The 26,154-nt window shown below is 42.6% G+C and overlaps 1 long non-coding RNA gene across 1 annotated transcript; it reads left to right on the plus strand.

The window, feature by feature from the left end:
* The first annotated feature begins 23,591 nt into the window (after positions 1 to 23,591).
* On the plus strand, positions 23,592 to 25,378 carry LOC114563003 (uncharacterized). The gene is made up of 2 exons (XR_003693566.1): positions 23,592 to 23,832; positions 24,127 to 25,378. It is a non-coding gene; the product is annotated as an uncharacterized LOC114563003 (long non-coding RNA).
* The last annotated feature ends 776 nt before the right edge of the window (positions 25,379 to 26,154 follow it).

Genomic DNA, 26,154 nt, shown 5'->3' on the forward strand with positions numbered 1-26,154 from the left:
ACACCACCTTAAAATTCTGCCTGTTGCTTTGCCATAGTACTACTGTTGGGAACCATACTGAGTTACAGCAACATCAATTACGTATGAATGCAGTATAATAAAGCATGGTGTCTTTATTGCAGTGGTGTACTCAGATCCTTTAATTAAAGGAGACGTATTATGCTCATTTTCAGGTTCATACTTGTATTTTGGATTTCTACTAGAACTTGCTTTAATGTTCAAAAAACACTTCTTTCTTCTCATACTGCCCATGGCTGCTTAACCTGTATTCACCTTCGGTCTGAAATGCCAACACTATCTCACGTCAGTTCGTGAAATTGTCACGTTATTTTAAATCTATTGATTAGTGTACAACAACACGTTTATCTTGTTTTTTTCGTGGTGGCCAGCATGAAATGGGAACCATCTATACGGAGGTTGGGTTTAGGAAAAGATTAACAGTGAAAGAAAACGTCACACCCCGGGACACGATCCGCGGTCTCTGGGGGACACGCAACAACAACAACGGGATGGCGCAGGTTGGGTTTAGGAAAAACACAATGGGGAGAGGACGTGTCACATGCCGGGACACGGCTGCGGGGGACGCGCGACAATAACGGTACGGTTGTGATTAGGAAAATTATGATACATACTTTCCCTCTTGTTATTATTAAACTGTTTGCATAAAATGATATTATACTGAATACTCTAAACAAGATAACATGGGAGCCATTGCGTGTCCTTGTCTGGAGCACGGTGTGATGCTGAGGAAGGAACAGGCGCTCCCTGACTAGATAAAGGGGACGTCATTGTCTCTTACCAGATAACAACTGACGGCACCAACTCTTGTATCATGATTTATTGCATTTACACTTGTTATTATAAAAAGTAGCTGTAGAGAGCTTTTCATTCAGGTCATTGTCTGTACTATTCTGTAGTGCGGAGACTGCCTCCTTGTCGGGTTCTCAAGTAAAATGAACTATAATATCTCTTCAGTGGTCTCTGTCGATTCTTGATAATGTAATTAATCTAACAAATGCGTTAAACAGTTCATATAAACACTGCAGTAAAGTGCCTGGAGTTTCCTTCCGCTGTCTTTGTGTTGGAATTTTAAATTTGGTGGATTAACTGCTCCTCAGATCTCTGCAGAGAACATTGAGACAGCTACCTACACTATCTGTCCAATCATACTTTTCTCTCGCAAGACTATTTTGCAGCTCCTCTGTGCGGAGTTTAGCACTGCCCATGACGATTGTGATTGGCTTAAAGAAATGGCAATAAACCAGAGCACGTTTTTCTCCCATCCCCGAATGCTATGTGGCGTAGCCAGACCCTCTTTCAGCGCACTTTGGAGGAGGGTCTGCAAAGCTAGACTACTACTTACTAAAAAAATGCAGTGGAGTAAAAGTTAATATTTCCCTCTGAAATGTAGTTGAGTAGAAGAATAAAGTAGCATAGAATGGAAGTAACTTACAAGTATTTCAAAACTGTAATTACAGTAAATACCATGAGTACTTGGCAGCACAGTCTTAGCTAATTGTGCATTTATAGTAGACTACCATGTACACACAAAATATGCATAAGAGTCTCTTAACATCTACAAGTCATTTAAATCAGTATTTGAGAATTCTTACTTTGGTGTCTTTCTGTAATTCTAAGTAACATCTATGATTGAAAAAGTGGAATATTCTAATTACTTACTGGATTCCCTTTACTTGACAAGACCACACATCATACAGTTCAATCATCCAAGAAATCAATCAAGAAGCTGCTAAACAAGCATTGATGGCTGCATTCAAACAACTGTCAGTCAAACAGTCATCAATGGACCTTCACTGTTCTAAACGTTCCCGCTCTGTGCTTTGGCAGAAAAACCATTGCCACCTGGATTCATTTTGCACAACAGTGGCTGCAGTAACTGGGAAAATCACCTTCTGAATAAATGGCCTGCAGCTGCTAGCGTTTTCCCTTTCCAACAAAAACTAAAGTAAACTAAAGGGAAAGAAAATCTTAGTATAAAAACATTGATAGCACACTTTTATTTATTTGTAACTGAGATATTAAGATGAGCTATGAGTTCCACTTTCACAAATAACATCTTAACTTTCAGACAGCTTATACAATGAGGCAATGACTGTTGCTTACATATGCACATATAGACATCATACAGTACTGGGCTAAATCTCATCCAATCAGAATCTTTTGACAACTCTCTTTAATGTAAGCTAACATTTAAAACACTGAGAAAATGATTATGCCTGTAATATGGCCTTTTTTAGAAGATACGTTGCTTTGGGTATTTTTCAGCTTGACACAGATTTACAACGCCTTTAACTTTTTAGCAACAACATAACCTGTAATGACACCGGTGCTTATGTGTAAACCAATGTCTAGAAATTGCACCTGTCAGCAAGTCAGTGGTGCTCCATACACATACTCGTCCAATATCGAAGCAAGCGTCGGCATTTGTTAACAGCTGAAGAAGCCTAAACGCACATAACACACAAACTAAACACACTGCTTAAACAAAGATAACATATTCAAATAATTAATGAATTAAGCTGCATGAGACATCACCAGCAAATATACAGTTTCTTAATAAGCTCACCAGAATGACTGGAAACTAGTTGTAAATGTTGGTCCGCGGTGGAAGGGAATATATATCTATATATAGATATATATTTTTATATATATAACTTGTCCGACCCAAAATGTAGTCATGACCCCAGGTTGCATCCAGTAAGGCAAAAATGTTTGCCCAATCAGAAGTAGTTGCTAGGCAGAAGAGAATCACCAGAACTATCGCCTTTTCATGCTTGTATTTTTTTGCTGTGTTGTGAGGAAAAGAGCAAAGAAATTACCACCACCACCACCACCAACAACAACAACAACAACAACAACATAAACCGACATAAAACATAAACCAACTAAAACAAAGACATAAAACAATGTGGATTCAGTAACTTTTCCTAACATTTCATCTCCTATTTAAGGGTATTTTGTTCTATGTGCAACACACCCCCTGACTGGGCTGCCATGAGTAATATCTTCTAGCTTTTCCATCATCTCCTTGTCCATAATATGCATAGAGATAGGTTTCCTACCCCCCGATCAGGTCACAGCTCCAGGGACGATGCTGGCAGCCTGTACATTGAAGGGCTGCATTTGAGTGTCAGTTTTCCCATTCATGCTGCCTTTGCAAATGGTGGCCTAACTACTGAAGTTTATCTGTAGGCTCTTACAAGGACGTGAGTGATACAGGGTGAAGGGCAAGATGCATTGCAAAGTAGCCAGTAGACTTCCGGTCCTCTGAAATCCTGTCTCAACTACATATACAGCACAAAGCACATGGCTCCATGACCCTGCCGAACAGCATGTTGTCATCTTTATTGTCTGAGAGGTGAGAGGCTCTAGACAGCCACTGCCACACTCTGCCTCAACGCTCTCATTGCCACTGAGCTCCACAGGGAGGAAACACCAGAAGCAGTCCAGATATTGCTGGCATCTCACAGTGGACTGGGCTTGGCAGTCAGGAAAGTCCAGCAGGTCCTAAAAGCTGGCCACAAGATGGTCAGGTCCTTGGATAGGAAGGGTAGAGTCAGACTGTTTAGAGGAAAACATTTATATTGTAGCTGCATTTTAGGCTAAGCTCTCATTAGATTGATATAATTGTCTGTGGACATACTGTACATTCAAGTTTCTAACTGGTCAAACCTACGAAGCTGCATTACAGGCTAATGGCTGGAAAGGATTGAAAAGAAGAAGTAGTTACCTTATAGCTGTTCCAAAAGTGTGTACGCCTCCAAAAACTGTATACCGGTTCCAAAAGGCCAAACTTGAGGGTAAGGCAAACAGTCTTCCATCATGAAAAGAAAAAAAAGATGCACAATATAGGGATAATAGAGCGCTTTTGGGCAGTTTTTCCTCAAAGGCATTTCAGGTGTTGCACTTACACATAAATAGAGATGGAAGTAGTTGTGGGAAGAGTGAAAAAGACAGCTTAAGAGAGTAGTTCAAATCCTGTGTACTTTCTTATTGCACACCTGGCCGGTTGCTACGTGATGTGGGTATGCTTTTCAAATTTGTTGGTTTTAGAAAGTGATAGAAATAATCAATTGGAGGAAACGGGTTTCAGATGCTGTTTGACCATTTGACAAGCGCTTGGTTTGAAGCATACTGAGGGCTTAAAGCCTGGAAATATAATACATGTTGACATCATTTTCCTCCTTACTCCTTGTGTGTTTGTTTCAGGCCTTTACATTCTTACGAACACAATGAATCATCTTTGTTTTCATTTCTGCTTCAGTTAATCACAGGTTTAACCTGTATGTGTTCTAATATTTTACATGTCCAATTAGCCTATAGCCCTGATATTGATATCCTAAGTATAGTCTGTCTTCTTGTTTACATTTGTATTATACTATGGTTTCATCTGCTTTAGACCTCACATGCTGCTGCCAATGCAGTTGTAGTTTGTGTAAGAAAAGGAGAGTTAAATAAAAGAGGGAGAGAAAGAGACAAAAGAGAAAGTATGTGTAAGACAAAGTGAATGAGATGGAGAGATGTAGAAAGAGGGAGAGGTGTAATGGCAAAGCTGTCTCTCTCAGCTCTGGGGCCGGGTCATGTCAGTCTGATCTCATTATCCAGCACTTAGTCCTAGAACAAACAGCCAGTGGCCTCCTTCCTTTCCTCCATCGCTCCGTCTCTCTCTCCCTCCATCCCTTCCTAACGACTAACACTGCTCATGTCCTAACAACTCGCTTGGCTCACTTACTGTCTAATGACTGCCACTCCTTATAGCCTGTGCTTCAAATCCCATTTATCTCCACTATTGTAAGCTCACATTCAGACCATTCTGTTTCTAATGCCCTGGGAGAACACAGAGGAGGGTGAGGGTGAGGGCGGGATGGTCGGGTGAATAAGTGGAAGGGTTGGAGAACGAAGGTATCAGAAGAGGAGAGAGAGAACTTCCTTCTGACATAAGTCACAGCCGTATTGCAGCTTTTAGGTGTTTCTATCAATCACAACCTCAAAATAATCAGGTGCTCGTTTCCTGCCTTTCCTTTCTCACTTTATTTTATGTCAGGATGTGTTTTGTGGATGATGATGATCCCCTCCCACCTTCACTTTGATGTCATCCACTCTCAGCCTCTTCCTTCCCTCTGTCCCCCCTTTCCTCTCTATCTTTGTCCTGAGTGTTAATGTGTTGGATGGAGGTCTTTCACCCGGCAAGCACCATTACAGTAATTTCCTCTGAAATTTGAATGACGGCGATCCATTATTTATCTCAGACTTGCTCATTACTCCCCAGCCCATTGCATATACCCTCCCAGACAAGGCTCTCAAAGCCACTCCAGACTTTACTTTATTAAGAGGGCGAGGTTGCAGTGGGCTGTCATAAACAATGATGTAGCCTAATAATGCAGGTGTGGTGCATGCAATGGTTTGCATTTGCTTTACAGCAAACACTGACAGCATGTGTCTTATATCGCGTAACAACTTAGCTTTTAATTTTACCATAACTGGTTTGCTGAGGTAGTTTATTATAACATTACTTGGGTTTTGTTTTCATGTTGGACCTGCAATATGTGAAACTGAGTTAGTTTGACTGGGAGGAGGAGATGAGCCTATGTTAGCTCTGGCAGTGTAGTTAGCCTACTAGCTAGTTAACCTACATTGCTATTTTAGTTCACTTCACATATGCATTCATGAGTTTAGAATTCAGTTTATTGGTTTTAGTGTGATAGAAACTTTATGTTGTTTTAGAATGATTTTCTTTTCAATGATGTTTATATGTATATATATACATGTTTATTGAAGAGATCTATAAAAACCATAAACCAATATTACATTTAAGTGTTCATTGAAGATTACTTATATTAACAAGTGTTATAAAAACAAAAACAGGATTGTTACTTTTATTTGAATACAAATACAAATAATTTTGGTGCCCTAACAAATACAGATACAAATACAAATACTGGGCTATCTGCACATCCCTACTACACTATTCAACTTTCTAAGTGAAAATGGAAGCTAGTTGGCCTAGCTACCAGTACTTTTTAATCATGCTATTTCAACACCTGCTTATCGGCAGCCCCTGCACACTGTGTTTGTCCAGAATTATGAAGTTCATTACTTCATCGAGTGGCCACTTGAGGCTGACCCCAAAAGTGAATCAAACCCCGTAGACCCCCAGGTTAAAATGCCCAACTTTACAGCAGAAGTAAGTATGTTAACAGCCTGGTACAAAAACTGTTTTGGTCTCTACAGCTAAGTTCCACCTTCATGACAACTGACAACTCACCCGTTTTAATTATATTCAGGCTTAAAGTTATGTATAATTACACTCCACCTCTTACCCCATTCACAGTTACATCGTGATTCGAATCATGGAATAGAGATTGGCTGTGGAGACGGCTTAAATTATAGATGGGGCTGATAGCAACGGTTGACAATACCAGGTAAGATGACCCATTTAGCCGGCGCTGTCAAATATTTCTTTTTTCTTTTTTACAGCTTTGACTAAATAACGATATAGTGTTTCCCTTGACTTATGATATTAATATTAATATTATATTAAATACATATTTAGCTCAACAGAAGCCTAACTGTAGTTTAAAATGGTATTTTATATGTCAATGACCTTACCTACATATGTTAGTTTTGCCCTCTGTTAACAAGGCCACTCATCTAGAAACGAGTTACATCAAGGGAACATCTATACAGCATGGTGTGTTAACAGACAACTGAATGAGAAATTGCAAAGATAAAATGAGCACAAGAATGTAAATAACTGTGTTATGAAAAAGCTTTTTTTCTTTCTTTAGAACATAGATAAATGAACTGAGAGTGTAGATGCAGTGCCATTAATCTCAGACTTTACCTAAGGTTTATGGAACGGTGCTTAATAAAGCCTCACACATACAGAATGTTCTGTGCTATAACTGGTAATGATTATAGGATATTAATGTCTGCTGAAACTAATGAATCTGCAGCACACACATGACCTCTTTTGGCACTGAGCTGCATTACAGTGATAACTGCCTGCAAAGCGGACTTCTCTAGTTCTCTGTGCTGGGATCTATCTCCTTTCACTTATTTTTACCCTGATATCATGCACACATTCTCCCTGTATCTCCCTCCCTCTCTGTCTCTTGTTCTCTCGTTCTCACAGGGCTACATTCACACCTCCTCCTCCTCTATCGAGAACCTCCCCTTTTCTCCCCATCTCCCCCCCAGCAGCAGGAGACGTGAGGGATCCAGTGAGTAAGGCTCCGTCTCTGCTGTCAGACAGGCCTCAGTCACAGTCTCTACCCCTGTCTGGTGCTGAGGTATACAAATATGGCAAATTAATCCCTAGCCCTGTCTGCCGCACATAGTGCTCATGTCAAAAGTAGTACGCCGTGTAGAGACTGGGGTGACATTTTCGAAAAGACAGACACACTGTGGGAAGCCATTACACTGAGAAACAACACATCGAGAGGAAGCGATGGAGAGCGGCGGGCCTAATGAAAGCAGAGCCTTCGAGAAAAGGAGAAAGAAAAAGGATTAAACGGGCAGGCTAATGAAGGGTAAACGAAGGGACACAAATAAAGCGGCTAATGAGACAGATGCATCAACCTGCTCTGACCTTTTCCTCTTTATCTAATCATGCATGCCTTATTATGGTCTTTTTATTCACTGTTTACCATTAATACTAGTTGTTGCTGTCTCTTAGGTTCCCATGCAGCACTCACACAGATTACAGCCTCAAATCAAAACCATTTGTTTTACTAACTCCCATTTGTTTCACTTACTCTCTTATCTATTGATTGCATTCATCCCTGTTCCAACATTCATACTGCACAATAACAAGGATCAGCTCTTATGCGCTTTAGAAATAGATGATAGATATGTCTTCTTTAAGATGGTGGAACCCTTTGATTGGTGGAGAAATGCAATGAAAGCGAGGATGCTGCCTTATTCAGGTCAAATAAACATAAAAAAAGAAAAAAGGAAAAACGTTTCGAAGCATCTGACCTGCGGGTTAACTCGGATCCAGCATCACATCTCACTGCAGCTCAGTAGTCAATGCTGGCCAGGGCAGGGCAACATGCCAGTATTTCTTGCCGTTGTCATGCTGGTGAGATCAGGGAGAGCAAATGCCCTTTTCATTTGCCAGGTGGCAGAGAACACTTTCTTTCCCTTACACAGCTGACGCATGCCACAGCTATTTCAGTTAACCTCTAAATAGGCCTTTGATACAGCGCATTCAACATTACATTTCAAGCCTCTTTTTTAGCCATATACACGTATGTGTGATTCTGCAAAGGAAGATTTGAATCCACAGCTTTTCCTTTTACCGATCCGTGGAGCCTTCACCAGATGTTCAACCACAGCTGGATCTGTACTATCAGGTGCTTCAAATTGACCATACTCGATTTAATTGCTTGGTTACTTTGTTATCTTCATCCAAATGTATTTTCTGAAATCATTTTACAAGCTAACTAAATCAAGCCGCCATATGCCTTGGTGTGTTTTCGCCAGCTTTGAATGAATGGAGCTCTTAAACAACAACTGCTGCTCTCCCCCCTTGAGAAACTGGGCCGAGACTGGGAGCATGCTGCTGTTTTTACAGCATAATGCTTTCCCATCAAAGATGGAGGGGCTCAACCAAATGACTAACGGCATTTTTACAGAGAAGCACAATTATTTGTGTTTATCTCGGCGGCAGAGAAGACAAAAAGGCTTAGTGATATGGGTAGAAAGAACATGTTTCCGCCATGTTTCTTTGACAGTGCTCAAAGGAAACAAGTCCCTGGAAAAGCATTTGAAAGGTCCATACTGGAGAATGAAATTAAACGCTGGATTGTTTGATCTTTGAAACAAGGTCTGTTCTTTCTCTGGAGACTTCTCAGCACCAATCACTGCTTTGACTGCACTGCTCAGTGTATTCATACAAGACCATCAAAAGTGCAAATAGTAGACATTCAGATGAGCCAAACAAATAGTTTTGGATTTATTATCTGATTGTGTAAGGGTATTTTAGGGCTCTCCGTGAACCATCACCTTATCGTGGTGGAGAGGTTTGTGTGTCTCTGTGAACCTGAGGGCTGTGTTGTCTGGAGCTTTGTGCTCCTGGTAGGGTCTCCCAAGGCAAAGTGGTCTCAGGTGAGGGGCCAGACAAAGAATGGTTCAAAAACCCGAATGCAAAAGCTAAGCAGAGATGGAGTGACCCTGCCCGGAGGAAGCCCGGGGCCCCCGTCTGGAGCCAGGCCCAGACGGCGGGCTCGTCGGCGAGCGCCTGGTGGCCGGGTTTGCCACGGAGCCCGGCCGGGCACAGCCCGAACAAGCTACGTGGCAACTCCCTCTCCATCCCATGGGCCCACCACCTGTGGGAGGAACCGTTGGGGTCGGGTGCGATGCCACATGGGTGGCAGTGAAGGTCAGGGGCCTCGACGGACCAGACCCGGGCGGCAGACGCTGGCTCTGGGGACGTGGAACGTCACCTCTCTGTGGGGGAAGGAGCCGGAACTGGTGCGGGAGGTGGAGCGCTACCGGTTAGATCTGGTGGGGCTTACCTCTACGCACAGTCTTGGTTCTGGAACCATACTCCTGGATAGGGGTGGACTCTTTTTCTTCTCGGAGTTGCCCAGGGTGTGAGGCGCCGGGCGGGTGTGGGGATACTCACAAGCCCCGGCTGAGCGCCCGCTGTGTTGGAGTTTACCCGGTGGACGAGAGGGTCGCCTCCCTACGCCTGCGGGTTGTGGGGGGGAAAACTCTGACTGTTGTTTGTGCATATGCACCAAACAGGAGTTCGGAGTATTCGGCCTTCTTGGAGACCTTGACTGGAGTCCTGCATGGGGCTCCAGTGGGGGACTCCATTGTTCTGCTGGGGGACTTCAACGCACACGTGGGCAATGATGGAGACACCTGAGAGGCGTGATTGGGAGGAACGGCCTCCCTGATCTAAACCAGAGTGGGTGTTTGTTGTTGGACTTCTGTGCTAGTCATGGATTGTCTATAACAAACACCATGTTCGAACATAGGGATGCTCATAAGTGTATGATCTGAGGCCGTATGTTTTGGACACTCGGGTGAAGAGAGGGGCAGAGCTGTCAACCGATCACCATCTGGTGATGAGTTGGGTCAGAGGGTGGGGAAGACTCTGGACAGACCTGGTAAGCCCAAACGTAGTGCGGGTAAATTGGGAACGTCTGGAGGAGGCCCCTGTCCAACAGACTTTCAACTCACACCTCCGGCGGAGCTTTTCGTGCATCCCTGTGGAGGCTGGGGGCATTGAACCTGAGTGGACAATGTTCAAAGTTTCCATTGCTGAAGCTGCGGCGAGGAGCTGTGGTCTTAGGGTCTTAGGTGCCTCAAGGGGCGGTAACCCACGAACACCGTGGTGGACACCGGTGGTCAGGGAAGCCGTCCGACTGAAGAAGGAGTCTTTCCGGGATATGTTATCCCGGAGGACTCCGGAGGCAGTTGCAGGGTACCGAAGGGCCGAAGGGCTGCAGCCTCTGCCGTGAAAGAGGCAAAGCAGCGGGTGTGGGAGAAGTTTGAGAAGACATGGAGAAGGACTTTCGGTCGGCACCAAAGTGCTTCTGGAAAACTGTTCGCCACCTCAGGAGGGGGCGGGGAACCATCCAAGCTGTGTACAGTAAGGATGGGACACTGTTGACCTCAACTGAGGAGGTAATAGGGCGGTGGAAGGAGCACTTTGAGGAACTCCTGAATCCGACTAATACGCCCTCTATGTTAGAGGCAGAGCTGGAGGATAATGGGGGATTGTCGTCGATTTCCCAGGCGGAAGTCACTGATGTAGTCAAACAACTACACAGTGGCAAAGCCCCGGGATTGATGAGATCCGTCCAGAAATGCTCAAGGCTCTGGGTGTGGAGGGGCTGTCCTGGTTGACACGCCTTTTCAACATTGCGTGGAAGTCTGGGACGGTGCCAAAGGAGTGGCAGACTGGGGTGGTGGTTCCCCTTTTTAAAAAGGGGGACCAGAGGGTGTGTGCCAATTATAGGGGTATCACACTTCTCAGCCTCCCTGGTAAAGTCTACTCCAAGGTGCTGGAAAGGAGGGTTCGGCCGATAGTCGAACCTCGGGTTGAGGAGGAACAATGCGGATTCCGTCCTGGTTGTGGAACAACGGACCAGCTCTTCACTCTCGCAAGGATCCTGGAGGGAGCCTGGGAGTATGCCCAACCGGTCTACATGTGTTTTGTGGATTTGGAGAAGGCGTATGACCGGGTCCCCCGGGAGATACTGTGGGAGGTGCTGCGGGAGTATGGGGTGAGGGGGTCTCTTCTCAGGGCCATCCAATCTCTGTACAACCAAAGCGAGAGCTGTGTCCGGGTTCTTGGTAGTAAGTCGGACTCGTTTCAGGTGAGGGTTGGCCTCCGCCAGGGCTGCGCTTTGTCACCAATCCTGTTTGTAGTATTTATGGACAGGATATCGAGGCGTAGTCGGGGTGGGGAGGGGTTGCAGTTTGGTGGGCTGGGGATCTCATCGCTGCTCTTTGCAGATGATGTGGTCCTGATGGCATCATCGGCCTGCGACCTTCAGCACTCACTGGATCGGTTCGCAACCGAGTGTGAAGCGGTTGGGATGAGGATCAGCACCTCTAAATCTGAGGCCATGGTTCTCAGCAGGAAACCGATGGAATGCCTTCTCCAGGTAGGGAATGAGTCCTTACCCCAAGTGAAGGAGTTCAAGTACCTTGGGGTTGTGTTCGCAAGTGAGGGGACAATGGAGCGGGAGATTGGTCGGAGAATCGGGCGCAGCGGGTGCGGTATTGCATTCAATCTATCGCACCGTTGTGGACGAAAAGAGAGCTTAGCCAGAAGGCAAAGCTCTCGATCTACCGGTCAGTTTTCGTTCCTACCCTCACCTATGGTCATGAAGGCTGGGTCATGACCGAAAGAACGAGATCCAGGGTACAAGCAGCGAAATGGGTTTCCTCAGGAGGGTGGCTGGCGTCTCCCTTAGAGATAGGGTGAGAAGCTCAGTCATCCGTGAGGAGCTCGGAGAGAGCCGCTGCTCCTTTGCGTCGAAAGGAGCCAGTTGAGGTGGTTCGGGCATCTGGTAAGGATGCCCCCTGGGCGCCTCCCTAGGGAGGTGTTCCAGGCACGTCCAGCTGGGAGGAGGCCTCGGGGAAGACCCAGGACTAGGTGGAGGGATTATATCTCCAACCTGGCCTGGGAACGCCTCGGGATCCCCCAGTCGGAGCTGGTTAATGTTGCTCGGGAAAGGGAAGTTTGGGGTCCCCTGCTGGAACTGCTCCCCCCGCGACCCGACACCGGATAAGCGGACGAAGATGGATGGATGGATGGATGGATATTTTAGGGCTAAAAAAAGGTGTGGTGGTTCATGAAGCAATTGCTCACCGTGCTAAGAGGTTACTACAGGGCAAGGCTATTTGGCAGATGTTTTCAAAGCAAGACAAATGTAGGCATCCATTTATTTTTCATTTGCTTTCTCCTTTACATCACACCTGGGAATTACACTTTCAAGGCAACCCTGGCAACAAAAGAAATGGTCTCTGTCTACGCCATGAAACTGGTAGAAATAGCAAATCCTATTATTGCTTCCAAATGGGCTAGAGCCAGATACAATGCTAACATATGCGGGTGTATTCATGTCACAGGAGCTGCTCTGGTTTGTTTTGTGTGGAAAGTGCAGATCCATGTAGGTTGAGAAAACAACAGTACTCGGTTTAGGGGGAAGGTAGGGAGGTGGCAGGACTGCAGGGATCAGAGATCAAACCAATTGCCTGCAGTGAGAGGAGAAAGTCGAGAAGGAGGGAAAAGAGGAGGAGGAGGAGAGTTTGATGGAGAGAGTTACAGAAAAGTGCTCTTATACACAGCCTACGGGACTCTCAGGTGTGAGGGAGGAAAAGAACGACTGTCTATTTTCCGATCTCATTCCTGTCGAGATCCCACTCTCTCTATCCACGCTATTTAGGTTGTGCGTGAGGCGTGTGTGTGTGTGTGTGTGTGTGTGTGTGTGTGTGTGTGTGTGTGTGTGTGTGTGTGTGTGTGTGTGTGTGTGTGTGTGATGGTATCTTCCAGCTTGCCTGGAGACATGGCACTGTGTTTCACAGCTAGATCAGCCGTAACAACCACTTCCACTACCAGAGCTGTCACATGCCGCCGCTAACAAAGCTACAGCTCCCACCGCTAACACAGGTCACATTTAACAAGGATAACAGCATGGATTGTACCCATACTGTGCTTAATGCTTGTTTCACATCAAAACTCTATATCTAATTTCACATAGTGTGTACAGTAATCCCACACATACATGCCTGCTAGTCCCCCCTCAAATTAAAGCTATTTCAAAAGCAGTGTCACAAAATGTTTGATGTTAGAAAGAATTGAAACAAAAAAGTTGTGAAATAAATTAGGGATGATTTAATGGTAGCAGAAAGAAAATATAAAAAAAATACATTTTGTTCTTATAAAACATATTGATTTTATTTTAAAAGTGAAATAACGATAGTTAGTTGCGCTTATTTGGTTCCCACCTCTCCACTTTAGGCTAATCCTTAAATGGCTGAAAGTTAAATGGTGAATTGACAGCCATTATGTGAAAAGAAGTGTGCTTAGCCAGCTCAGCGTACCTCCGAAAATCTTCATTATTGTGTAAAAAAAACTATTTTTTACTAACTATTACTAAAAAATTAAACATGCAACTAATTTAGGGAGGCAAGGTGGGGAGCAGTAATACCTTGATGAAACAACTAAACACAAACACTATTGCACACTCAATAGATCGAGCACCATTGTCCTGCTTATATCATTCATTCTTTCCCTCTTATGCAGCAAAAAAAAGGATTTTTCATCCTCCACTACCACCGGAGACACAATATAATGGAAAGGAAGATAAAAACAAGGAGATATAAAGGACACAGATAGATGTTCATAGATAGATAGAAGGACATGCAGGCTCATCCCGAGGGAGGTGCTGGCCTTAATTATGCTAGTGTGGCTCATCAGTCTCCAGACTGGCCTATGGCCTCCACGTCCTTTCTCCTTGTGGACTGGGAATTAAACATCGCTGCAGTGTTTGTCCATAGAATTAGTCTGACAGATTAACAGCTAAACACCCACAGATCACACCAGGAGCCCACAAGAGACTCTGATGCCTGGGGAGCCCTGTCCAGACAAAGAGGAAGATATATGCAGAGAGAAAAAGTAGGAGAAGAAAAGAGGAGGGAAAGGGCTTTCGTTTTCTCATTCTCCAAGGCACAGAGAGAACTTTACCTGCTTGGTTATTTATTTCTATCTCAAAATCTTAAAGCCCCAAAGGCAACACGAAGGCTAAAGTTTTGGAAATAAAGAGAGAGAGAAGGAGAAAAAAAAGAAGTGAGAGAGGAAGAAATTTTGTATAATGGGGATAGATGGGGTAATGTAAAGGGTTGCATCGAAGGGATAAGAGGAGAAGCAAGCAAGCCATGCAGGGACTTGCTAATTGGAACAAGAGCAGCAGTAATCTATTCCTGAGTGACTAATTCTATGCCAGGAAGTATTTTTACTGACATCTTCCACTCGGCGTACTTCTTTCCAGCTACAAATGTTGAGAATGGTGACAAATACCCAGGAGAGGAAGCATTTTATTACATTATAATGGCTCAATAGAATGAGCACTCAACGGAAAATGTAGATTTTAGAAATAAAAAAGTGAAATTACATGTATGAGTAGAGGCAAATCCAGTCTATAATTACTATTGCACAGTTTTAATGTGAATGTGAAAAGCACTAACTCCAAAGAATCAAAGCCTCCTTGATTATGTCTTTGAAACAAAAAGAAATGGACTTTTCAGATGTGATCTAGGCTGATTTTACAGACCTTAGGTTATTTTTTGTGCAACAACAACAGTAGTATTTGACTGTAATAGCTAAAAAAAAGCCTTCAGGTTTTGTCCCTAGGTGAAATTAAAGAGCTTTTTTAGGGCTTTCAAAAATACTTCAATTTCAATTGTAGAAAATAGAGAAACAGATGTATTGGTGACGTGCAATGCATGCTTAAAGATGTACAAGTTGCAAAAATGTACAATACTTAAGAACAGACATCAACTGATGTTTTTGTTGTTGTTTTGGTGATAAATTAAATACTACTATTATATATTTTAGCATAAAACGGCCATGTGTCTATAGAAATGTGAATTTAAAATGAATCAATCATTTCAATTGTAGATATGCAGTCTTTGAGGCATAACAAGGAACAATTGCGCAACATGTTAAAAAAAGAAAGAAAAGCAATGTGTTATTTCTGAAAAGAATACTGAATAACTGTAAAAGTTGTCACCATAAATAAGTGTTGAACACCACCAAGACACTGGTGCTAAAATATACTGTCACTTGATCAAAAGGCCTTTAATGCATGTGTCAACGTTCATATTGATTGCAGACAATATCTCTGAGAGAGAACACTTACAGGATGTAGCGTCTTCTTGGCTTGAAATGAGCTCTGTTGTTGTGCAGCTGCAGCTCAGACTCCAAAGAGTGCCCATGGAGTAAATTAAATGCTGTTTATGCTTATTCTCATTCTATGAAACAACCACTCTAGTGAGCTGCGAGCGTAAACACCAAGTTCCCTTAGATCTATTCATTGCCTTCCTGTTTTGATCACGACAGTCATGACAGACAAATGCAAAGTGGTTGCTATGAGAGGCGATGCTATTCTGAGGATGAGCTTCTCTCTCCACTTAACTCCGGCAACAAAGATATTACCCGGCATTATCTTTGTGTACAGGGGGCCAGCTATACCTGTTCCCCTGACAGAGGCCAGCTTTTCATGGAGGAGACAATGGTTTCGGGCTGGAGGAGCTCTGTTGTAATTGAGTATTAATGAAGGTGGCGAGGAGGGGTATGCCTGATGTCTGATCTGTTCGCAGTGGCAGGGCCTCTGTGGTGCAGGCAGCTAGTGTCTCTGTGTTTTAGAGGATTTAGTTATCTATTATGTATGAAGGATTAGTCTCCTTCTGCTCCTTGCACCGGCGGGATATCAGCTCCTCGATAGCCTTGACTGCCAGGCTCCACACTTGTTTTCAGATTTAGAGTCCCCACCACTTACTATACCACCCCATGCCACCCACCCCCGCCCCTCAGAGTCCTGTTTAACCTTGAAGACAGAGAGCCAGAAGTCCTGCTAACGATCAAATCCTGCTGGGAAACACCACTTGTGGTCTCGTGGTACATAACCGGTGGCTCAGGTGGCCTGGGACCGTGCAGGGTAAGCGGTAAGTGCCAAAATGGCACACACATATGCACACACACACACACACACACACACACACACACACACACACACACACACACACACACACACACACACACACACACACACACACACACACACACACACACATATATATATATATATATATATATATATATACAATGGGGCCGCAGGGTTCAGCTGCTTCACGACAGCTTAGAATTGGCTTGTTTCATATGCATATAAATATTAATAAAAGATCCTCGACGGGCCACAGTCCGGCTATGCTCCTGTAATCTCTTACAATTGAGAGCCAAGGCTCATGAGATGAGAAGGAGAGGAGAAAGGGGGAAATGGAGAGACAGGAAAAGGGAAAGAAAGAGGGAGTATAAAAGGCCTTTGTGATTTATCATTCTGAAAATGTCTGAAATGTGGAGAAGGTCTGTAATCCATCAAGATCTCTTTTCTTATTAAATTCTTCGGGATGCACTTTCCACTCCCTAAATGTGGTTCCCTTTTGATTTGATGCATAAATAGATAAAAGACCAACAACTAAGTGAAACACCCATGCTTTGGGAGACAAAGCAAGGTTTATGAAATTACATTTGCGCCATATGTACACTACAGCACTAATGTCATGCCTCTGATAATATAGTACAGATGAGTAAAAAGCCGTATGGCTTTCTTTATTTTTTTCCCAAGTAAAACGCAGAAAATGTCATGCTTTATGAGCTTTTGAAAAGTATTTCCCATGTGTGCAATTTAAGGACACTACTGAAAAAATGCTGCTTTTTTAGTAAAACATGAATCATAAAGCACTTTCTGAAGAAGGCTTGATAAAGTAATTTGAAATTACTGTAGTAATAGATCTAATCCCAAAATGATTTTGTACAATGCAGCGCTGTAATCCTACACCATAGACAGATCTGTTTGATTTCTTTTGGAAATTTCCAATGTTCTTTTCACACACAGGTTCTATTGTTGTGACTAGGGAGTGATCCTACACTGGCTTCCCTCCATCACCAAATCTGTTAGTTGGAAGGCCCAAACAAGCTGGAGGTACTGCTACTGACAAGGGCGCACAACGCTTGGACGGCAAGGTTGATAAAAATAAAAATATTTGAAAAAGAGAAGCACTTTAGGTTAGGTAAGGTAATGATGCTTTTATAAATGCAAAGGATGCTTAGAATTGCATTTGATGTTTTTGTCATTTTCAATACGCATTACAGTAAGTGGTCTCAATAGTTGTTATTTTTCACTACTTGTAACAAACATATAGTAAAATATAATTTATGTTGTAATTCTGGAGGAAGAGAAAAAAAAAAACACAAAGACAGAATAAAAGAGACAAAGAGGGAAAGTGCATGGGCACTGGCCAACACCAGTGGCCTTTTAATGATGAAGTAGTTGCCATGGTGACAAGGCTTTATGAGACTCTACCAGAGATGAGGCCTTGCCCTGTACCAGTATGGTGTGTTTGTGTGTGTGTGTCTGCTTGGGTCTTTAGCACAGCCATGCTTAGCTTGCCTCACTGTGTCCTGAGGCAGGCTTGGAGGCTGCGAGTCAGACTCAAGAAACCAGGCTGTGATAAGATGTTACCAGCAGCCTTCAGTCCAGATCTGTGCCCTTTCTCCAAGGCTCGGCTATGGTGCTGCCACGGTCTCTGGCTCTCTTACTGTGCCCACCTAAGAGATGACGCTCCCCGGGGGGCTGCATGTCCAATTATAGCCCCTGCCCTGACCTTTTTTTTCTGCGGCTGTCGTCTAACCGTTGGCTTTCTCACTCACTTGATTTGACCAACCAAGCAGACCACAAGCCGGAGCCTCTGTCTCTGTGTTGTTCCTATTTGCCACAGTATTGAGTAGAAAATAAGGCAGGGGACCTCTGCCTAATGCTTCCCGATTGCTGTTAATTCAATAAGTGAGCGACCTTGCCTTGATTTGCCCTTGTGGGAGGAGTAAATGCACAGGAAAATACATGAATAAAATGAGGAGTAGAGAGCAGAGAAAGAGAAATGGAAGAGCAACACAAAGCCACATTGGGTATCCTGTCTCATTTTATGACTCAAACATCTGAGAGTGAGGCTAGATCTATCCTCCTGGTAGCACTTCACATCACATCTAAAAAGATTAAACAAATCATCCAGACTAGTTAGTGAAGGAACAGTCCACAGTATGGAAAATTGTCTTAATCTTAACCAGTGCCTACTTGACACATGAACCTAAAGGGGCTCAAACTCTGGAGGCTTGTTGGGCCCCAAAGAGAGAAGCAGAAGAGAAGGGGCCCCTCCCTGCAAGTGCAGTACGATGTGGCTGCTTGTCCGCAGCTCACATTTGCTATTTTAAAGATTACAGGAATGCAGGTGAGGGTAGTGTGATACCACTTTAAGCTCCTGTTTAACAGCTGGAATAAAATGTGATTGATAGTGTTGCTTTTAAAATTACTATTTTTACTGGTTGATTGACAGAGGTTTAGGCTTGTGGTTCACAGGTACCTATTTTGTTGCTGTGTGGAAAAAATACAGGGAGAGATGTCTTGTAGACTTATTCAAATAAGTTTGATAAATACTGTGAAGTTATTGTTAATGTTATTGTAAAATGTGCAACATTTTGATGTAAAGTATAGTAGAATGTAGGATACATTTTTTTTAAACAGAATAAAAAATGTTCTATTATATTTTATTCCCCTGGTGGATGGTCTTTTAAGCATATATATATATATATATATATATAGATATTGTTTTTTTCGGCAGAGAGGCAATGTGTTAAGATTTTGTCCCATTTATATGTAAGTTGTTTTTTATGTTGTATTTGTATGCATTTCTTTGTTATTTCTAAAGAAAAACTTATTATTTTACATTGTTATATGTGACTAACATGATGGAGCTAACAGTTGCTACTCTAATTATAAGAATGCCTTCAAATAAACCTGCATTCATTTATTTTTTGGCCAACATTGGCATCATACAAAGTTGAAATGATGAACATGTTTGCACAAAATTGCCTATTTACTCATCCATCATAGCAGCAACATTATCATTCATCTCAAGTTGTATTTCTGGCCACAGTGTATCCAAGCTTTTTTGCTGAGAACAGCTGCCTACTGATGCTCGAGACAACACTGATGGGAGCTGTGAGAGTGAATAAAACTGTAAAGTTGTGGCCTGTTAAACCAAAACAATTAGCTAAAAGATGATGTAGCTGAGGGGAGCTGCAGAGTTAGGTTATAACTCTCATTACACACAGTCATTTGATCCATTGTTAATATAAAAATATTGATTAAAGCGGCTTTAAATCTTTTCTTAGATGTTAATGAATAGAAGGTAAAGGGGCAAACATTTTACACCAAATGTCCCACCTGACCTAACCAGTCATTAATCTGACTATCTATTTAATCCAAATCACTGCTACATGTACAGTATGGTGAGTCACTATTGTAAGTTATTCTATAATAAATACGGAGAGGCCAGGTGCACAATTTAGTTTGGAAACTGTACATTATACACAATATATACAATTATACAAGTGCAGCAAGTCGGAAAAAAAAGCTTCTTCCCTCTAAGATGGCTACGCTCTCTCCCCATATCCTACAGAAAATGTGTGGGCGTCTGCCCCATGATATTTCACTGGTGTCTCCATCTTGCTGTGTGAAAAGCTTTTTACTCAGATGCTGCTGCTGGCGCTGTTCTGAGAGCAAGAAGATCGGCATGTCATACAGGGAAGGTTCACAAATAAGTCACCTCTGCAATCCTGCAGACAAGCTCTCATCAATTAGCCTGGTGTTAGATGACAACGTTGCTGTTTTCTCTAGCAGTTACATCACACTCTATTTCATTTACAACAGAGGCGGCACACGCTGTCTTTGTGAAAACAGTATAATGAAAGCAACAAGGATTCATCCTGTCAGTGTGTCATGTTATTTTAGCTATTACCATAGTAGAGCTTTAAATATTGAACACAACTTGTATAAACATGCGTGCCACATCCATGAGAAATCATCATTTACAGCCATCGCTTTGTATGCACTCGGTGAATTCACTGGCCTTTGAGGAAACATGGCAATTTAAAGAGCTCTTAAACAGAACTGGGATGTGCAATTCTAACTCGCAGTCTCAGAGCAGGTTGTGAGTTTTAGTCCAACGGGAAAAGGGGGGTTCTGGGATCTCCTTATATTAGACTTGAAGGTTCTGAGATCAAATTCCTCCGAGCTATACAGACTTGCGAAGGGAATACTGAGATGAGCTCTGAGGCATCTCCTTCCCCTTCCACAAGACAAGTGGAGTGTGGGATTTTCCTGCTCCTCCACACAAACAGATCCATCTGACATGACAGACCTTAACCCCTGAGGGCCCACTTAACTCACTGCCACATTAATTGAATCTGGCCCTTGTGAAAGCACTAGAGAAACCCTACACCATGAAATCAAGTATAGAAAACAGCGGATTTGGAGCAAAAGTAAATGCACGTCATGGGTCGAGATTTGATGTGTTTTGAAGCTCATGAAGCGAGAGACTGTGATGTGGGTTCTTCAGATCATTAGGTTGAATCAGCTGAGATTCATCTGAGAATACTGCTTTATGGGGCATTTTGCACAGCTAGTGGTTACATCTCTCTGTTTCTATCTCCTCTCTGCTCTCTCACAGGCTGCTGCAGGTAATGGAGAGGTATCCGTGTTCAGGGATCTCCATGGAGATAAAGTTGACCTCTTGGTACGTAATCATCCTCCTCCACTTCGCAGGTGAGAGAGGTAAGGGCAAGGATCTCGGAGAACATGGTGAGAGCATGTAAGCATCGGACACACATACACACAGAGAGGGAAAAATGACACGCACGAAGCAAACACACAGCTCTCTGCAAACACATTTCCTTCCGCTCACCTCAATATAACCCGTGTTTACTCCCAAGAACAACATTTTCACTCTGTCTCACTCCGTCTGAGGATTAATTCACTGGATAGAAGCTGATAATATAGACCTACAGAAATCTGGGGCTCCTCCTTTTACAAATGTCAGATAAAGTCATCATCATCATTTTATTACACAAAGCCGATTACTCCTCCAGCCAGGCGCGTATGGGGATAAGAGTGAGGATTGGGTGGAGAGCCCTAACACAAATTGGATTTCCGCTCTCCTATATCCTTAAATATAGATTTATTATCCATTAACACACCAGTATCCCCAGCTAGTTGCAACACAGGGATTTACTCTAATGAATAGAAACCATGCAGTATATAAAAATGTATTATTTACTTTCTAGGGCTTTATTGAATTTGGAGCAGTAAAGATGCAAATGTGTGAAAATGTGCTGTGCAAGTTTTTTTTTTCACAATCTACTGTGAAAAAAAAAATTATTATTAAGCTTGAATGATGGTATCATGACATTCTTGTTATTAAGTGTATGTACATTTATTGTCTAAGACAGATTTTAATGCTTTTATTTTTTAATACAAAACCATGTAATGCTCTAACTAAATGTGTCAGTTGCAGTTTTGCATGTATATGCGCACGTTTCTGCTTTATACGACAGAACATACTCATGTATATATTTAAGCATGTTTTGTATGTGTGTGTGTGTGTGTGTGTGTGTGTGTGTGTGTCACAGCGCCTGCATGTGTGATCCCATATCTGTGTGAGAGTGCGCATGTATTGAGGGTCAGAGTTTGTTTCGCTCCCTGGCTGGTTGCTTTTGGCAGGATTAGTGGCAGGACAAGATGTTCAGTAAAAGCCCTCAGTTAGCTAAGCCAAACATTGCATAATGCTCCATTTAGCGCAGCACAAATTTGAGGATTTACTCTCAGACCTCTGACCTATCTGTAGGCCCTTTCTGGATGGATCAACCTCCAATGCGTTTTTAGCAGATGGATAATGTTTGTGGTGATTTTCCTTGGCTTAGTGGCTAAAATATGTTTTTGCTTCGTTGTTACTGTTTGTATCACAGATAACAGGCGAATCAGTGGCTGCTTGGTCTAGATTCTAAATTTACAACGGCTGCTATGTTGTTTACTATGTGTTACTCAGCGCTACGCAGACACGCCAGCGCTGCCTCATAACAACGTATGTATGTGTACGGCCTTTGACTCCTACCTTGGTAAAAAATAGCCCTCTGCCACTCATTATTAAACATGAATCACAGATATGGAGGAGTGAGACTGAGAGGGAGACTCTTCACTCTCAATCACCTGATAGTGGGAACTAATGTCTGACTTCTCCATGTTTCTGCAGTGCTGTGCAAAGTGATAGGAAGAGGGAAAAAGTCGAGTTGAGCAATAATTCAAAAGTATAACCTCAGGCTATCTGAGGACTGTGCAAACACAAGGGCCTATCCGGCTCAGTAGAGTCAACACTGAAGCATGTTGGAGGAAAAAGGTGATTTTATATATTTCCTGGCAGAGGCTAGATGTGTGATTCTCACATAAACAGGCTTTTCGAATGTGAAAATGTCTGCTGGCCTTTACATGCCCCATCATGATTTGCTTTTACTGTACATCGCTGCACCTCTTCACTTACTGTACTCGCTCATCTCTTTCCCCATCCTTGCATTTCCTTACCTCTGTCTAAGAACCTTATTTCTATTTATCACTCCTGTTTCCTGCCAGGCCAAATTCTCATCTCTACACTTATTATATCTTCTCTCTCTCTCTCTCTCTCTCTCTCTCTCTCTCCATTTCTCTCCCTCCCTCCCTGAGATAACTCTAAATCATCTTCACATAGAATTACTCTCATCTGCTCTCTCTCCATTCCAACCATCTCTTTATTGACTTCTACTTGTCCTCCCATCCATCCTTTCCATCTCTCCAGTCTTTTAGAGAGAATGATACAGATAGATGCTCTCTGCACCCTTTCTCAAAGCTCTCACATACAATCAACAGCTCCTGCACTCAGCAGTCTCCCTCTCATCTCTCTCTCGCTCTCTCTCTCTCTCTCTCTCTCTCTCTCTCTCTCGCACACAGAGACAGAAACCATCAAAACCCTGGTAGGTCTCTTTAAACCTGGCCATTCTTGGATCAGAGAGGTGCAGGTTGATAAAATGGGGGCAGGGGCAGCAAAAAACTTGTTTTCATGTGTACTGGGGGTAACACACATTGTGTGTGCGTGTGTGTGTTGCTACTATAGGGGGTAAAACATGTTTGTTGGCATTGTCCATGATTTTGGCAATGCTGATGAATGTATCTTATGTTAGGCAGTGGCGGAAGAAGGTTTTTTGGTATTTTACTAAATGTAAACTACTAAAGGTAGCCATACCACATTGTTAAAATACTTAATTACAAGTAATCGGCCTGCCGTCAGACCAGACAAGTATGTGTAACCCTGGTTAGTTTTATGGTATTGTAATTTACAGAACCCTTTGAATGCCTGTAGTTTCTCGTCTGGTACTGGAACTCCTGAGCTTACCTGAATGCATCACCTGCAGCTCTCGGTGTGTGAGAAGGTCAAAACAAAAAAAAAGAAGGAAAAAAAAACCTTGTGCAGCAGCGGAGCAAAGTGTCCTCGTTCGGCGACCCACAGATGATATTTTGTGAATATTGTGATATAACGGTCGTTAAAAAGTGAGTGTGAAGTGATATTTACTTGGTGGAAGTGAAATCGATCACGGGAGCGACTCCGACGGCGTGTTTCCTCGAACTTTTCTGAACTATTCTGGTAAGTTAGCTGCACCGTTAACTTCACAGACATGTTTTTGTGATATGTTATTGTGTGTTACCGTGACGAACTGTTAGCAGTTTTCAGAGCTGTTAGCTTAGCTGCGGCCTGGTAATGAGGCCAAGCACAGCTACATAGCTGTCGCTGTAGCTCAGATGCCAAAACGATATGTGTTTCATATTTCCTGTAGTTCACTTGTTTATATCCCATGTAATGAAGCTGCGTGGTTAATGTACAACTGGGAAGGTAACCAGTAATTTAAGCTGATAAATAATTACGCTGCATATTATGCAGGCTGGTTTTTTTGAGGGACGAGTTCTTCGATTCAACTGCAACCTGTATCGCCCGCTATGCTGCATGGAGCATGCTTGGTTCATCGGGAGTGTGGACATCAGTGTGGTAGGATAAAGTTCAGTCCTGAGGAGTGACACATTTTAGTTGAAAATGTGTTTTTTTCCTGAGAGCTCAGTATTTTCTTTGGGGGGGGGGTTATTTTTATTTATTTTAATTTTGTTGTTGTTGCTAAAACCAAACTGACGAAGGAACCTAAAAATTGTCTCCTGCTTAGAGGACCCTGGAATACAATAAATAAACTGGAACAGACAACGGAAAACAGGGAAGAATAAGGACTATTAAACCCATTAAGGGAGGAAAAGAACACTTTTTTTATTTTTCTCCTAAATCGGTACTTACCTAGGTCAGCAAATTTTATTTCATACTGTGAATTTCATTTATATGGAAAGAACTGCATTTCATTGAACAAGTGTAAGGATGAACATTTTATGTTTTGGAAAAAATTGAATATTTTAATATATTATACATTTATATCCCATTCTGTGTTGTGTGTTATGTGGGCTGGGGGATCTATTGCTCTCGTGCTTTAGTGCTACTGCCAATCTCCTTACCCGAACCTAATTGATCAGACAGAATCCGAGGAGACTGAGAAAAAGGTTACATATGTATAATTTCACAGAGAGCCTATTTGCAGTATTATAGTGTGTCATTACTTTGTTTATGGTTATATGAAGTAAGAAAAAAATCTATCTCCGCTATGTATTTTGCAGGCGGCACCATTGCATCGGGGGCTTAGCACCGCCCAGGGCGGTTGGGATTGGTTTAAAGAAATACAAATGAGCCAGAGGGTTTTTTCCCCTACCCCAACATAGATAGGCGGTGTAGCCAGACAATACTCCAGCGCTGTGGAGATAGGTCTGGCAAGGTAAAACTAATTCAGCCCTGACTGTTGATTGGTTTGATCTACAGCAATGCATCATATTTTTTAAGCTCATCACAGGTTTTGTATGGAGATCTGAATTTGCAAAGCTGTCAAATACATGTGGAGTAAAAATTAAAATACTTCTTTCTGAAATGAAGTGAAATAGTATAAAGTTGTATAAAATGGAAGAACTATAGTACAATACTTGAGTAAATGTACTTAGTTATATTCCAACACTGATCGTATGGCTCTTACAACTATGTTTGCAGAACACTGCCCTTATGACAAACTCATAAACAAACTGTTACTTTTATCTCTACAAAATAAAAACATAAATACCGGTTTATATATAATACATGCAATACATGCTACTTCTGTAAACCCTAGGGTTCAGTTTTTATTGTGACTGCATTAGAGAGCTCATGATTAAACTCACTAGTATATTCTCAGGCCAAAACATATTGTGTTGTTTGATTGCATTATACTGTGCATATGTTTATTGTGTCCACAGTGTCCAAATTAGCAGAGGTGAAGAGAAAATGAAAATGAAACATCCAAGTCCTAGTATTGTTGCATAATCCAATTCAGTGTGATGTCCAAAAAACTCTCCATAACACTTATTCTGTGCCATATATGTTCACTTCTCTAATGAGATTGTGTGAGTATTGTACCTTGTTCTTGCACTTTCAACTGTCACTATGCATTGGGTCATTGTGTCATGATGTGGTGTTTATCTGCATTCACTGTTGTTAACAGCATTATACCAAATGACTACAGTGTGATTCTCTTTGTATTGATCATCTTTAGGATCCTAATGCATGAGGTGAAATGACATTATCCTGATCAAGCTGCCTTGGATTCATGTTTCCCACACAGCTGGGCCGGCAGAAGGTTAAATTAACATGTCACTCGCTACAATACCAGATTATTTCATGTACTGTAAAAAAGATATCCTCTCTTCTCTCTCCCTCTGTGTTCTTACACATACACGAATTTAGACACACACACACTCACACACACTTCCTGCTTTACACTATAAACTCCTGCCGTACACATCAGGCTGCGATGATGAACGAGCCCTTTGTCTTTTACAGTGTGATAAAGCC

The sequence above is a fragment of the Perca flavescens genome, chromosome 10 (assembly GCF_004354835.1).
Source record: "Perca flavescens isolate YP-PL-M2 chromosome 10, PFLA_1.0, whole genome shotgun sequence".
Classification (NCBI taxonomy): Eukaryota; Metazoa; Chordata; class Actinopteri; order Perciformes; family Percidae; genus Perca; species Perca flavescens.